This window comes from Armigeres subalbatus, chromosome 1, assembly GCF_024139115.2.
Source record: "Armigeres subalbatus isolate Guangzhou_Male chromosome 1, GZ_Asu_2, whole genome shotgun sequence".
Taxonomy (NCBI): Eukaryota; Metazoa; Arthropoda; class Insecta; order Diptera; family Culicidae; genus Armigeres; species Armigeres subalbatus.
Window position 1 is genome coordinate 8,595,715 of NC_085139.1, and position 12,624 is coordinate 8,608,338.

The 12,624-nt window shown below is 36.5% G+C and overlaps 1 protein-coding gene across 10 annotated transcripts in view; it reads right to left on the reverse strand.

Moving 5' to 3' along the window:
• LOC134220820 (uncharacterized) overlaps nt 1-12,318 on the reverse strand; it is an 86,731-nt gene extending 74,413 nt beyond the window's left edge. For 5 of the 10 annotated variants that reach the window (XM_062699941.1, XM_062699999.1, XM_062699990.1 and 2 more), the window contains exon 1: nt 11,537-12,318. The gene's annotated coding sequence lies outside the window, so the exon portion shown is untranslated. The remainder of the gene's footprint in view (nt 1-11,536) is intronic. The other 5 variants (XM_062699959.1, XM_062699932.1, XM_062699953.1 and 2 more) reach the window with 5 other exon arrangements.
• Between the last annotated feature and the right edge of the window lie 306 nt (nt 12,319-12,624).

The following is a 12,624-nucleotide window of genomic DNA, read 5'->3' on the forward strand; positions in this document are numbered from 1 at the left end:
ATAAAACCTCCTACTGTTGTTTCTTTTGAGTAGCATTCCTGTAGAAATTTCTGTATTGTTTTCAGGATCATCAATATTAGAAATAAATATTTTTTTTTTTAATTGTTCATTGCTAATAATATTGATTTATTCATGAAAATTTTGTATTTTTCCGTTGAACATTTTGATTTCTTTATGGAAAATTCTTATTTCATAATTGCAATTTTTGCTTTTACAAGTGCTAATTTATTATTGTTGTGTGTATTATTGTCGGTGTAGCACCAAGTTAGAATTCGGAAGTAGGGACTTCCGAACCGAACTTTCTTCCGAAGTTTTATTTGTCCAACTAATTGATGCGTTCTTCAGCGCATCTTTAGGCGACGCTACTTCCGAAGTTGGAAAAGTTGCCTGTATCTGGAGAAAAATCCAACTTCGGTATAAAAAGCGGTATAAATTTATTCCGGATAGACAATATTATTATTCTTTATTGGCAATTTCCTATTTTATTATTGAAAATTTCTATATTTTTCTCTACTAAAGAGATTTTCAATCCAGAGCTGGCTCATCTCTCAAAATTTCTAATTCTTCATTGAAATTTTATTTTGATATCAACTCGTGGAAGCCAATGATGCCATACTAAAAATATTTTCTCGGTCACTCTGATGGTTCTTTGGAATAATTTTCCAAGGAACTTCTATTCCACATCTCGAATATGTTCAGTCAATGGTTCTTTCATAAGCGACTCATAGAGGAATGGATGTATTATAGACCAATTATTAATTTGGAGTTCGGATTATTCGATTTATCCAATTAACCAACATATGAATGATGTATGATATAATACCCCTGTAGGTCCATTGGGTTGATATGACTTCAATTATTATTTATACAAGCTCATTCTTTTTATACAAGCTACTACAGACCTTTTAGGTTATACAAAACGTCCTGGAAGTTGTAATGTTTGAACTATTTGATCATTGCCAGTGCTTCTAAGGCCCTACAAAAACATTTTGCGAACAAACCTCATAGTCATTGTGCAACTTGATGTTGACTCAAGATAATTTTGGGTACCTTGTCTCTTGGATCTCATGTTAATGGAAATTAGGTCATATGCTTATTTCATCGGATTGGGTATATACCGATGATGAGAACATTGCAAATGTCTTGATTGATCTGGTAGATTCGTGGGTTGAACTTGAGAGCATTTTGAAGTACCTTGGGCATCTCGTATTCCTGAATATTAATCACTGGCTTAACGTTCAGGATGACCCATCTTATCTGACCACCATCTGTTTAGGATGATTCAAACATTTAAACTTTATTTACACGCTCTTAGAATCGAAATCTACCCAAGGTTTCGGATATCTGAGTTTTTATGGTCAGTCAAATTTGAACTCCCATATTTTTTCTGTAAAGCCAATATCGAGATGAACAATTTTACTGAAGAAAATGGTGGCCTAGCTCTCTTTTGTGATTTTATAGACATTCTAAAATGCTGGGCATATATGACCCATAATTCCTGGAAGGGTTGAGATTTGTTTTGGAATTCAATTTTCAATTTGTTTTAGGAATTGGAGAGTTTTTTCTGGAACACTGCCACTTTTTTTTCATATCGCAGGAATCTCTTTAGTTCTAAGACCTTTTTATGAATTTAAAAGCCTTTAATTTAGAATTTCATGTTGATTTTTTAAATGCAAGCTTCTCTATGTCATAACCTTCCGCATGCGCACCATGCGCACTACTAGAATTTTGTGCTATCATTCTAAATGTAATGATAAATTTTTTCGATCAATTATGATAATTATTCAATATCATAAAAACTTAGGCTTTTTAAGCCTAATTTATTGCCTACATTTATTGCTTGGATTAATTTTAAATTCCAAGATCTTCTTAATTTTCAAGAATAATTATTCTGGAGTAGCAAGGGAAACCCTTCGGAATATTGATAAGAAATTCTTCGGAGTCTCCCCGGAAAATCTTTAGAATTTCATCGACATTTTTTCCGAAATTCTGTTGAAGAGTTCCGAAAAATGTTCGATGGAAATCTTGAAGAACTAGAAGAATCCGTAGAAGGATCCGAAATGCATATTTACGATGAAAATTCCAATAAACATCAAATTCCGAAGAATTTCCAGTATAAAATAGAAAAAAAATCCAGCTTACTTTTTTACAGAATCTCTAAAGATTTTTTTCAAAATCCTGGGCAACTTTAATGAATCTTCAAAGGAAATTCTTCTAAATTTCCAATGGATTTTTTTTTCGTTTTCCAAAAGAAATTCTTAGAAATTTTCAGCAGTTTTTTTTAATTTCCAAAAGAAATTATTCGGAATATGCCAAAATATTTCCGATGGAAATTCCTAAGATTTTCCAGTAAAAAATCGAAAAAAGTTCATCTGAATTACAAATAATGAATTTCCCGAGGAAATTCCGATGTTTTTACAAGTGGAAATAACGAAAAAAATGTACTTTTGTAGTACTTGTAAAGGTTGTACTTTTGAAGCATTTCCAGTAGGAATTCCTTAAAAAATTAAATCAAAATTTTAAAGATTTTCTGATGTGAAAATTCCTTTAACTTTCTAAATCATTTCCTGTGCATCTTTGCATGGTAAAAGATTTAAAGTAATGTTTAGCTGAACCTTCAAAGACATCAAAATGACATCCCGAAGAAGAATGAATTCCCGATGAAATTTTGAAATGATTTCTGGTTCAAATTAAAAAAACATGACCCTTGAGAATTCTACAGATTTATTCTTTGAAAATCCAAAGAATTTTTTGAAGATAATCCATAGACTCTTCCGTGGAAATTCTAAATAATGCCTCGAATAAAAAATACTTGGAAAAAAAAATATGATAGAACTCAGAAAGAGCGTGAAAAAGTATTCCGAAAATTTTTCATTTCAAAATTCCAAAATTGAAAAAAAAAATCAACGGAAATATCAAAGTGTTTCATGTGGCATTGGCTCCATATTCCAACTGGAAGTTGTTCTGCTTTCCAACTTAGTATATTCTATTAGCATTTCCTCAGTAATAAATTGAAAGCTTTTATATGCCAGCCATTGCATGATTATATATCTTGTGTAGCAAGTACGATGGATACACTATACCTAGGGTGTCGAGAATGTTTCCCACCCGAAAACATCCTAGACAGGAACGAGAATCGAACTCGTCATCTCCGGTTTGGCAATCCTACGCCTTTGCTCGCAAGGCTAACTGGAGACTGAACATTATGAAGTGCACTCCTTAAAATGTTTGAAAACTTCTTTTTGTAAATGAAGAAGAAATTCTGGTGAAGATTCGGAAGAACTTGTCGAAGATAGAATGTTTTTCCACCGAAAATTATATGTATTTCCCACGGGACTGTTTTTACTTTTCAGACAACATTCACATGAAATTCTTTTCGGAGTTTTAAGGAAATTTTTCGGAATTTACACTGGAGCGTTTTGTTTTTTTTTCATTATCAATTTGAAGCAAAATTTCCAAGCAATTTTTTTCAGAGAGATTTGTTGAAAAATGAATGCCAGCACTTTATCAGGATTGTATGAAGTAATGTCAAAGTTTTTACAGGAAATTTCTTTACTTGATTTTTCCTCAATATCCACAAGAAATTCTTTTGAATTTTTCTTCCTAAATTTTTTTCTTGGATTATTGTAAAAACATGAACATTTTTCAAAATTGTGGCGTGACGCCAAAAACCATCTGCGGCGGAATTTTTAAAAAATATTTTTCCATTTTTCCGATCCAAATTTTTTGTGTGTAAATTGGAAATTGAGACTGAATCGCAACCTGTTTTTTTTTCGTTTATTTATGTATGGATATAGGATCTTAGGCTAAGATGGTCAAATAATGCAGATATTCATCGGCGATGCGACCGACGCTGCGTTTTCGATTTTTCTCGATGCACACCTACGTCTTTTTAACGCTGAGTTGAAAAGACGCTACGTGGGCATCGGCCCTCAAATGCGCTCTGCGTTTAATGATTTAGTCATTAAATTTTAATGATTTGTATTTTTTACATCGCTATTGTTATCCACCAAAAGTTTTTCGTGTAAAAAAAACCACGTGGTTCGAGAGCAACACCCCCCCTCCCCCCATGTGGTTTATCGTGGTCATTTTCTAAACACCCCCTCCCCCCTATATAACCACGTGGTTTCTGGACGGCCCCTTAGTATTTTGTTTCGTAGGGAGAGTTTGCTACATCCATTTTTGTTTGCCTACTTATGGGCAATGAATAATATTTTGATTAGGCTGACCATACGTAGCGTATTTAACGGGACAGTCCCGTTTTTTAGACCTTCTATATTATTCAAACAAATTCAATATTTTAGGCAGGAATCTAAATTTATATATATATATAGAAAGTGTTTTTCTTGTATCTTTATTAGAGAAATTTACAGCCCTCAGCTGGCTCATCTCTCAACAAAGAAGGTGGACGAAACCCATAAAAAATGTGACATGTTTTGTTATTAGTGTTGCTTTTTAAAGAATGCTATATGTGCTTTTTTGTGTTTTCCATTAATCGACTTTTCTTAAGGTTTTTAACAGTCAATGACAACAGGTGCTTTTCCGAGATATTTTTTCATACAGTTTGACATTTTTCTGCTTATTCTGGAGGCATTCAAATTTGGCCAATTTCATCAGTGGATTGAACGAAATTAGTAACTTGGTAGGCAAGTATTTCCTGAAAATCAGGTCACGCCTCAACGTCAATAAAATGAAGCGCAGGGACAAACATTCTAATTTTCAGATTAAGTTCATTTTCGATTATTCTTTTTGAATCTTCCGAAGCAGCTGATACATATTTTTACAAATCTGGTTTACCACATATTATTCAATGATTTGATTCTTTTCGAAACATTAAGAATCATTCAAAGTCTTTCTGAATAATTATGCATATTCCGAAATCATCCATTGTAAAAAAAACGACCGCATGAAAAAATAATTCATAAATCAACTAAACGAAATCGAGTTCAAGGAAGTTTAAAACCGAGGGAAAATGTGGTCGGATTAAGGGCTAGGTCCTCACGTACTTTACTTTACACATCAGGAGCTCGTCTGCAAATTTCGCTCCGATGTGTGTGGAAGAGATTTGTGTGACCCCTTAATGAAGAACCAGAATTCGGCCAGAGCACATGGGAACAAAATCAATGGAAAAGATTCCCGAGGTATGATGCTTTTTTAGCGTCATTAAAATCAATTTCGATCAAAAAGGACTGTGAATCGCTTAGATTTGACATTATTCTCATGCGCCAACCATATTGGAAATAATTAAAATTACATTTTATTAATGTTCTTTCCTTGTTGATAGTCTTGTTATTGCAGATTATTTCCCACTTGTATTCATGAAATTCCTTGCATGGAAAATCAATAATCCCACCCCATCGCTCTTTTCGCATTTGTCTTTTGAAATTTCTCTTGAATCTTTTTTTCATAGCCTTCTAATGCCCAAAACCGGCCTTAATCAGAGTACTTTGTCTATTATTTGTTACTAGCTAAAGAAACCCAGCTTTACCCGGGTGTTACGAATGTCACAATAATGAACTATTTGCAGCACCGCACTCTAGATCAATTTCCGTGCGTTTGTTGTGTTTTCCTCAACAGCTGATCCAAAACTGTATTCTATTGGTTTATGTACATTTCCCGGTTAAATTAATCGATCAGGGAAAAAATCTTGCAAATCGGTCATCCCGTTCGCGAGTTAAATCGTCAGGAAGGAAGTCTCAACTCATTTATATTATATAGACTAGCGGAAAATACCCAGCTTTGCCCGGGTGTTGCAAATGTCACAGTGAACTATTTGCAGCACCGCACTCTAGATCAATTTCCGAGCATTTATTTTGTTTTCCCCAAACAGCTGGCCCAAAATTGTTAAATTAAATTCAGGAACTTTTAAATTCATTTAAATTCAGCAACTTTTTGTATCACACTCAACTCAATTCAACGTATTCGGTAAATTTTACCGAAATCTCAACAGCAGAACTGTTCGGTAATTATTTTACAGATTTTCTGTAATTTTTTCCATTGTTCAACTGTCAAAATCAGTAAAATTATTTACCGAACAGTTCTGCTGTTGAGATTTCGGTAAAATTTTACCGAATTCGGCGATTTATTTTAAGTGTGTATATACAAACCTTGCGGATCCCAAATCGAATCGATTGGAGGGAAAATCTTGCAAATCGGTCAACCCATTCGCGAGTTAAATCGTCAGGAAGGAAATCTCAACTCATTTTTATTATATAGATTTTCAATGGTTCAGAATTGGAAAAGTTTTTGATTTTGGTCAATAAAAAAAACCTTAATGCATGTCTAACAGTAGTAAGTAAAATTTCAAAATTCCACAAATTAAATTGAATATTGAAAGATGCGTAATTATCTGTTACTTCGTGTTTTTGCCCGCATCCCTTTGAAGAGTGAAATATTTGTAGTTTAGTATTTTCCCACTGCTAACTAACTTAAGGTTATGATGGTGAATGACTAACTTTAAAATATTTATAATTTCCTACAGGGAAAATGAAAATTAAGCCCATAAGTTTTGAAATTTCCACAGCTCTTGAATTTTATCGCAAGGTTTTTTTCTTTGACATGTCCCGTTTTGCATGCGCGTTTGTCCCGTTTTTTCACCGAAATAAACTAGCCAGCCTAATGTTGATAAAATCTTGATACAATATTTGAAAGATAACTGCTACTAGGAACAAATTTTATCAAAATAATTTATAAATATCAAATATATTAGAATTGTGTTCAGCTTTTGTCATGCTCTTCTAGTCAGGAACTAGTCGTCATGTAAATACGCAATGGAAGTTTTCTTCAGCTGAAAGGACTCTGGGATGGCATGAAGCCTCAGCAGCATGCAGACGGATCATTCGAAGCAGTGAAACAGCAATCTCGTTTGAAGATAATCCTACTTTTCGACCCGACAAACTCCGTCCACATTAAAGGTGCGGAATCGGCTTGGACCGTGTGGGACAAATGGGAAACGGCGTTCGAAGACAAAGGACTGTCGCGGAAAATCAGTTTGCTTCACAAGCACAAGCGAATCTGGGATAGAACGGCTATGGATGAACCATGAACCAGGTACTATTGACAGCGACCTCCAAATGTACCCGGTGTCTGGTCAGTCTGGTGTACCACAGGGAAGCAATCTTGGGCCGTTGCTTTTCTCCCTCTTCTTCAGCGATGTAGTCCTGTACATTGGTGAAGGCTACTGCATTTTATATGCTGACGACATGAAAATATATGTTGTAGTCGATCAACCATCGGATTGCATCAAGATGCAGGAACTCTTAGATCGGCTTCTCGTCTGGTGTCGAGCCAATCACATGACTATGAGCGTGCCAAAGTGTTCCATCATAAGTTTCCATCGCAAGAAGAGCCCGATCATACACAACTCCGTAATCGGTGATGATCCGCTAAACCGTGCTTTTTCTGTTCGAGATCTTGGAGTTGTTCTGGATGCTGAGCTGACGTTCAAAGAACACCAAGAAGAAGTAATCAAGCGAACTCGTCGTCAACTTGGGTTTGTGTCTAAAATCTAAAAAGAATTTCGTGACCCATATACGTTGAAGTCATTATACGTTGCGTTGGTCCGTCCTATCCTGGAAACAGCTTCGTTGGTATGGGATCCGTATCAAGCAACATTGATAGAAAGATTTGAATCGGTGCAACGAAAATGCATAAGATTCACCCAACGCTTTCTGCCCTGGGATGACCCATCGCACCTTCCATCGTATGCAGCTAGATGTCAACTGATTGGTATCGAAACTCTGATACACCGTAGGAGAAACGCGAAAGCGACTTTTGTTGCCAAAGTTTTGGTTGGAGAAGCGGATGCCACCAATATTTTGGCGCTAATGGACATCAATGTGCCTGCGTATACGTTCCGTTTTAGTGTCTTCTTCCGTTTGCCTCGACGACATCCCCGTAACGCTGGGTAGACACCTTTGCGTGGTGTGTTACGGTGTATTGTCAGCTACAGGCAAATCCTGACCCAACGAATACCTTACCCAATATCCAACTCCGTGGTACTTATGAGGGTGTCGCTGAGTCGGGGACCTCTCGTTAAGTAAGTACTACATCAACACTTCCTTCCTCTCCCAAGTTACGGTGAAGATGGACGTGGCCAGGAGTAGTAATCCTCATGCTTTTGTGATTTTTATCCTAGATTGAAATCGAGGACCACACCCACCTTGATTTCTGATAGCAATCTGAATAAGGATTTCAAAAGAAAAACATGAGTATCACTAGTGTCCAATCTACGACGTACACCGTAACTATGCTATGCTTCTTCAGTTTGCCTCGACGACACCATGACTACGACCTGAATGAACCAATTCGATCAATGATGATCGTATTCAACGAGACGTATTCGAATTTTGACTTCGACTGACAAAGTGATCGTAGAATTTAGGTTTTTAGAGTTAAGATTCATTAAGACAAACATACAATGTCGGATGATCATTATAACAACAATAAACAATAAACAAAGTTGTAAATGACTTACTGTTAAGAAAATTATTTTGAGCTTTCTAGTGGAATATCTTCACTTGTCATAAGACGAGTTTGTATTATACCATTCAATTCCACCACTTTATTGTACCTTGACAGATACGTATTTCGACCTCAACAATAAGGTCGTCTTCAGTGTCTCGTACTTGACTCGACTTTCAAGTCGGAAAAATTAGGGAAACGACAGTTTTCTATTGCTGAAAATGTGACTTATCTGTGATATAAGATAAGACAAACACATTGTTTTAGATCTAAGTGGTACCCGATGCATCAGATTTGATATCAAAATTGCACTTACTACTTGGGCTTCTTCAACTGTGACAAATCTGAATATTGACCATTGCTTTCCTTCAGGGTGCGGCCTAAAACCAGTATCCCCATTGCTAAGACTTTCGACAAATTTGTGTCAGCTTCAACTATTGCATTGCGTTGGGGAGGACTTATTAATACTGATGTTCTCTAGCCGTTTCCAAAGTGTCTTAAATGTCTTTGCGGGAAGATCAGTTTTGATTCTAAAAGTGGGGAAATCTTGTTTCGATTTTCGTACTAAAAAAACTTTCTTTCGTAGGCTTTTAAACAATATGTGATCACTTTCATTTCGTGTGACTTTCCATTGTTTAAATGACATATGTGACCAACAATGGTTCTTACTTTTCTTAGATGTTGTTCGGAATGGTACGTCCTGGTCGTGAAGATTACTATTATAACAAATGATGGAACTGAAAATATCGAGGAGCATGTCTGGGTCGGTAATAGAGTAGAAACTCTCTCAGTCTATTGTGTCTAATGAATTAGAAAGCCCAGCTATACATTGACTCGACCATAGTTCCGAATTTAAAAGCGCAAGTAATAATGCCAACGGTAACATGAATTAATCATAAAAAAAACTTTAAAATTGAACCATTTCATAGGCGTATAGCTGATAGTTGGCTATAAACACAAATATTCGCATTCTGTCATTATTTTATTCTATGGAAGATCCATAAAGTACGTCACGCAAAAATTGTTGAATTTCAAACCCCCACTCCTCCTTCATAGTCACACTACTTGTAATAAACCTCTACAATTTTTGTATGAAGTGGTCAGGCACTGAGTAGCTTATACGAGCTCTACTCGCGCTCATTACAAAATCAAACAACACTAAGTCTGCATCCTCCTCCTCCTTAGCCGTGCGGTAAGACGCGCTTCGATTAATATTTTGGCGGCTCTACGTTGTGGTTTTTATAAAGTTTACTTCTTCACAGATTCATTCATTTGATTGGTACTGAGAATGGTCATTGCGTTCGAAGAGAAAATGATTGGTCTTGATTATATTGACTTTTGGCGCTAAAAATGTCCCTGAGTTCCAAGTCGGGGTCAGATCTAGATGAGTAATTGTCTAAAACATTACATAAGTTTTCAGTTTTACTGTAATTTTTAGTATACGAAATCAAAATCAATAGTACTCACTGATTTATATTCGATCGGAAAACGTCTGGGTTCAGCCGAATATGAATGTACAGTCAGTCTTAGCTAAGCTAACCCGACTATAGTGAAGTAACAAATTTATATCAGGCCATGTTGTTTGGTAATATGCATTTTTGTAATTTAAAAAAAAAATATTTTAATCATTACTGGAGACTTGCTAGTTAAGAGATTCTTCCATTGGAAGTTTCTCCGAATTTCCAATGAAAATTCTTTCTAATTTCCATGTGAAATTATTCCGAAAACTTAAATTTATGCAATGAGTGTATAGCTTCTGCATGAAGTATTTTACGCATTTTACAGTGATATGGAAAGTCATTTTACAACATAAGAATAGTTTGTAGAATAATTTGCAAACGTATAGATTAGATACTTCGTTAGGATACGGTAGAGGTGGAAAATGTTTATAGTAGTTGATTTCTAAAGGGAGCGGAGGGCAATTTTCGGATATGAGTGAAACAGTGAAGAAAGCGAAACAGAACTGCGCAATCACAAACCTATCGACTAGATATTGCGATTAGCTTAAAACAGTACACGTCGGTAGTAACGCTTTTCGCACGGATCCTTAATTTCGGAACACCTTCCTTTTGTCAGCAAAGAGAGATTAGTTTTCACGCTGGTACCATCTGGTACTCTTCCATAGATTGGCAGAAGGAAAATCATTCTTTTTATATTGTCACCAGAAATTGCTCTCCGCTCAATTTAAAAATATTTCTATAATAATTGTTTTCGCCTGTCATATTCAAACAGAACTATCTTTATTCTACCATAAAAATGTTCATCTGAATTTGAAGAATGGCGTTATTGTATACACATATATAATAGCCATCTCATAATATTTGTAACATATAAAATCAAACACATTGTTGCCTTTGTCATCTGCGGAAAGCAACAAGGATTAAACCCCTTTTTGTTGATAACATTAAAATTGAAATAGATTATATTTTTTCTTTTTAATAGAAGTTGATTCAAGTTACACAATCTCAAATATCTTTTTTTCATTGTATACAGCAATGCTAAACACTGCACAAAAGGTTTAAGTTCAAAATTACTAGGAATTGAGATAAGCAAAATATTTATTTTTTCCTTCATTGAAAAAGCCTTTCGTATTCCGCTAAATCTTATTTCAAGCAGACCAAACAAAAATGAATCGTCAGCGCAAAACAACGTTGTAAAAATGAGCATTTTCCTCATCCACCAACTCCATAATCCATCAACACATGATCCTATAGCAAAGATCAAAAAAATACAGACCAGACCAGAACAGAGACAACGTATAAATTTGTCGCCACGCAAAAGGTGTCTGTCTCGTGAAGACAAAAACAAACACACCCAAGCCGATCGCTCACGCAGAGTCAGAGGTGGAAAACCTCCTCAATTGCCAAACATTCGTTTGATTCCATATTTCTTCATTTTGGGATTTTGGTTGGGGATGACACTAAACTGCGGCGGCCGTCTACGGTTTCGTCGCCCGTCAACGATCGTCATCACGCGCTCGATCATCCACCGTGCCAGACACTTTGTCCACTCGCATACACCGTGCTTTTGAACTGACTAGCGCGAAAAAAAAATGCACACGGGACCACTTTACCGTAAAATTTCCACTTTCTTCGATTTTTTCTTCGTTTTATTTTCGCTTCACCGAGGATTTCTGCAATCCTCCCATCCAGGTTGATGTTTTCTTCTGAAAATTTTTACATTTTTTTGAATTTTGTTTCTACTTTATACACTCGTTTTCTATCGTGGTTGTCGCGTTTGTTTGCTGAATTAATGAAGGATTTCTTGTATAAGCGCAGATAACGCAAAAATGCACAAGCATCGAAAATATAACACTGATGAAATTATTCTTCTACACTGCCGACGATCGCGCATGCAATAAAAAATGGATCAACTCTTTCCATTCGAGCTGTGATAGGCCTGGACCGGTTATGCTAATTTCGCAGCGGAAAATTAGAATTCAAACAGCAACGGGGCAAGCAGTTCTAAGCGATCGCGATCGCGGCTCGTCGGAAACTGCTACGCACCCTTGGTCCTACACTGAACTGCACTCTCATATTGGCCGCGCCAAACGAAAGGAAAAATCGCCAACACCCCGACACAGCGAAAACGCCATCACCATCACTCCCTTATACGATCGCCAGCGATTACGCACTTCTTGCCGACTAGATTTTCCTCCCGGTCGGTCGTTGCCGATCACGACAGCGCACGAGCAAACAAGTGGAAATTCGCTCGTCTTAAACTTTGCGGACACAAACACACTGGCGCACGCGGCTGGCTAAGAACGAAACGCGAACCGCACACAAACGGGCGGTGGGTGGTGGTTGCCACTGGGATATCACTTTTCCGGGGTTACAAAACGCGTCCGTACGCCGAAACTGCTCTCGATCGACTGCAACACGGTGGCTGCTCCTTCTGTGATCGATCACGATCGTGTGCGGTTTCGTGAAAACCGAGTGAACGTGAGTGAACTTTGTGAGCCGGTAGTTAGTGGTGGCATTTTGTGATCATAGCGATGTTCAAGTTGTTTAATCGCCATTAGAAGACCAGGCGTCTCCATGGATAATACGTATTGGTGGGTTCTAAATACAAGAGATTGCTTCCATTGCACGATGGGTTACGCCAGGAAATTAGAAAGAAAAACATATTTTCACATTGAAGATGATATTTGAGCAATAAAGT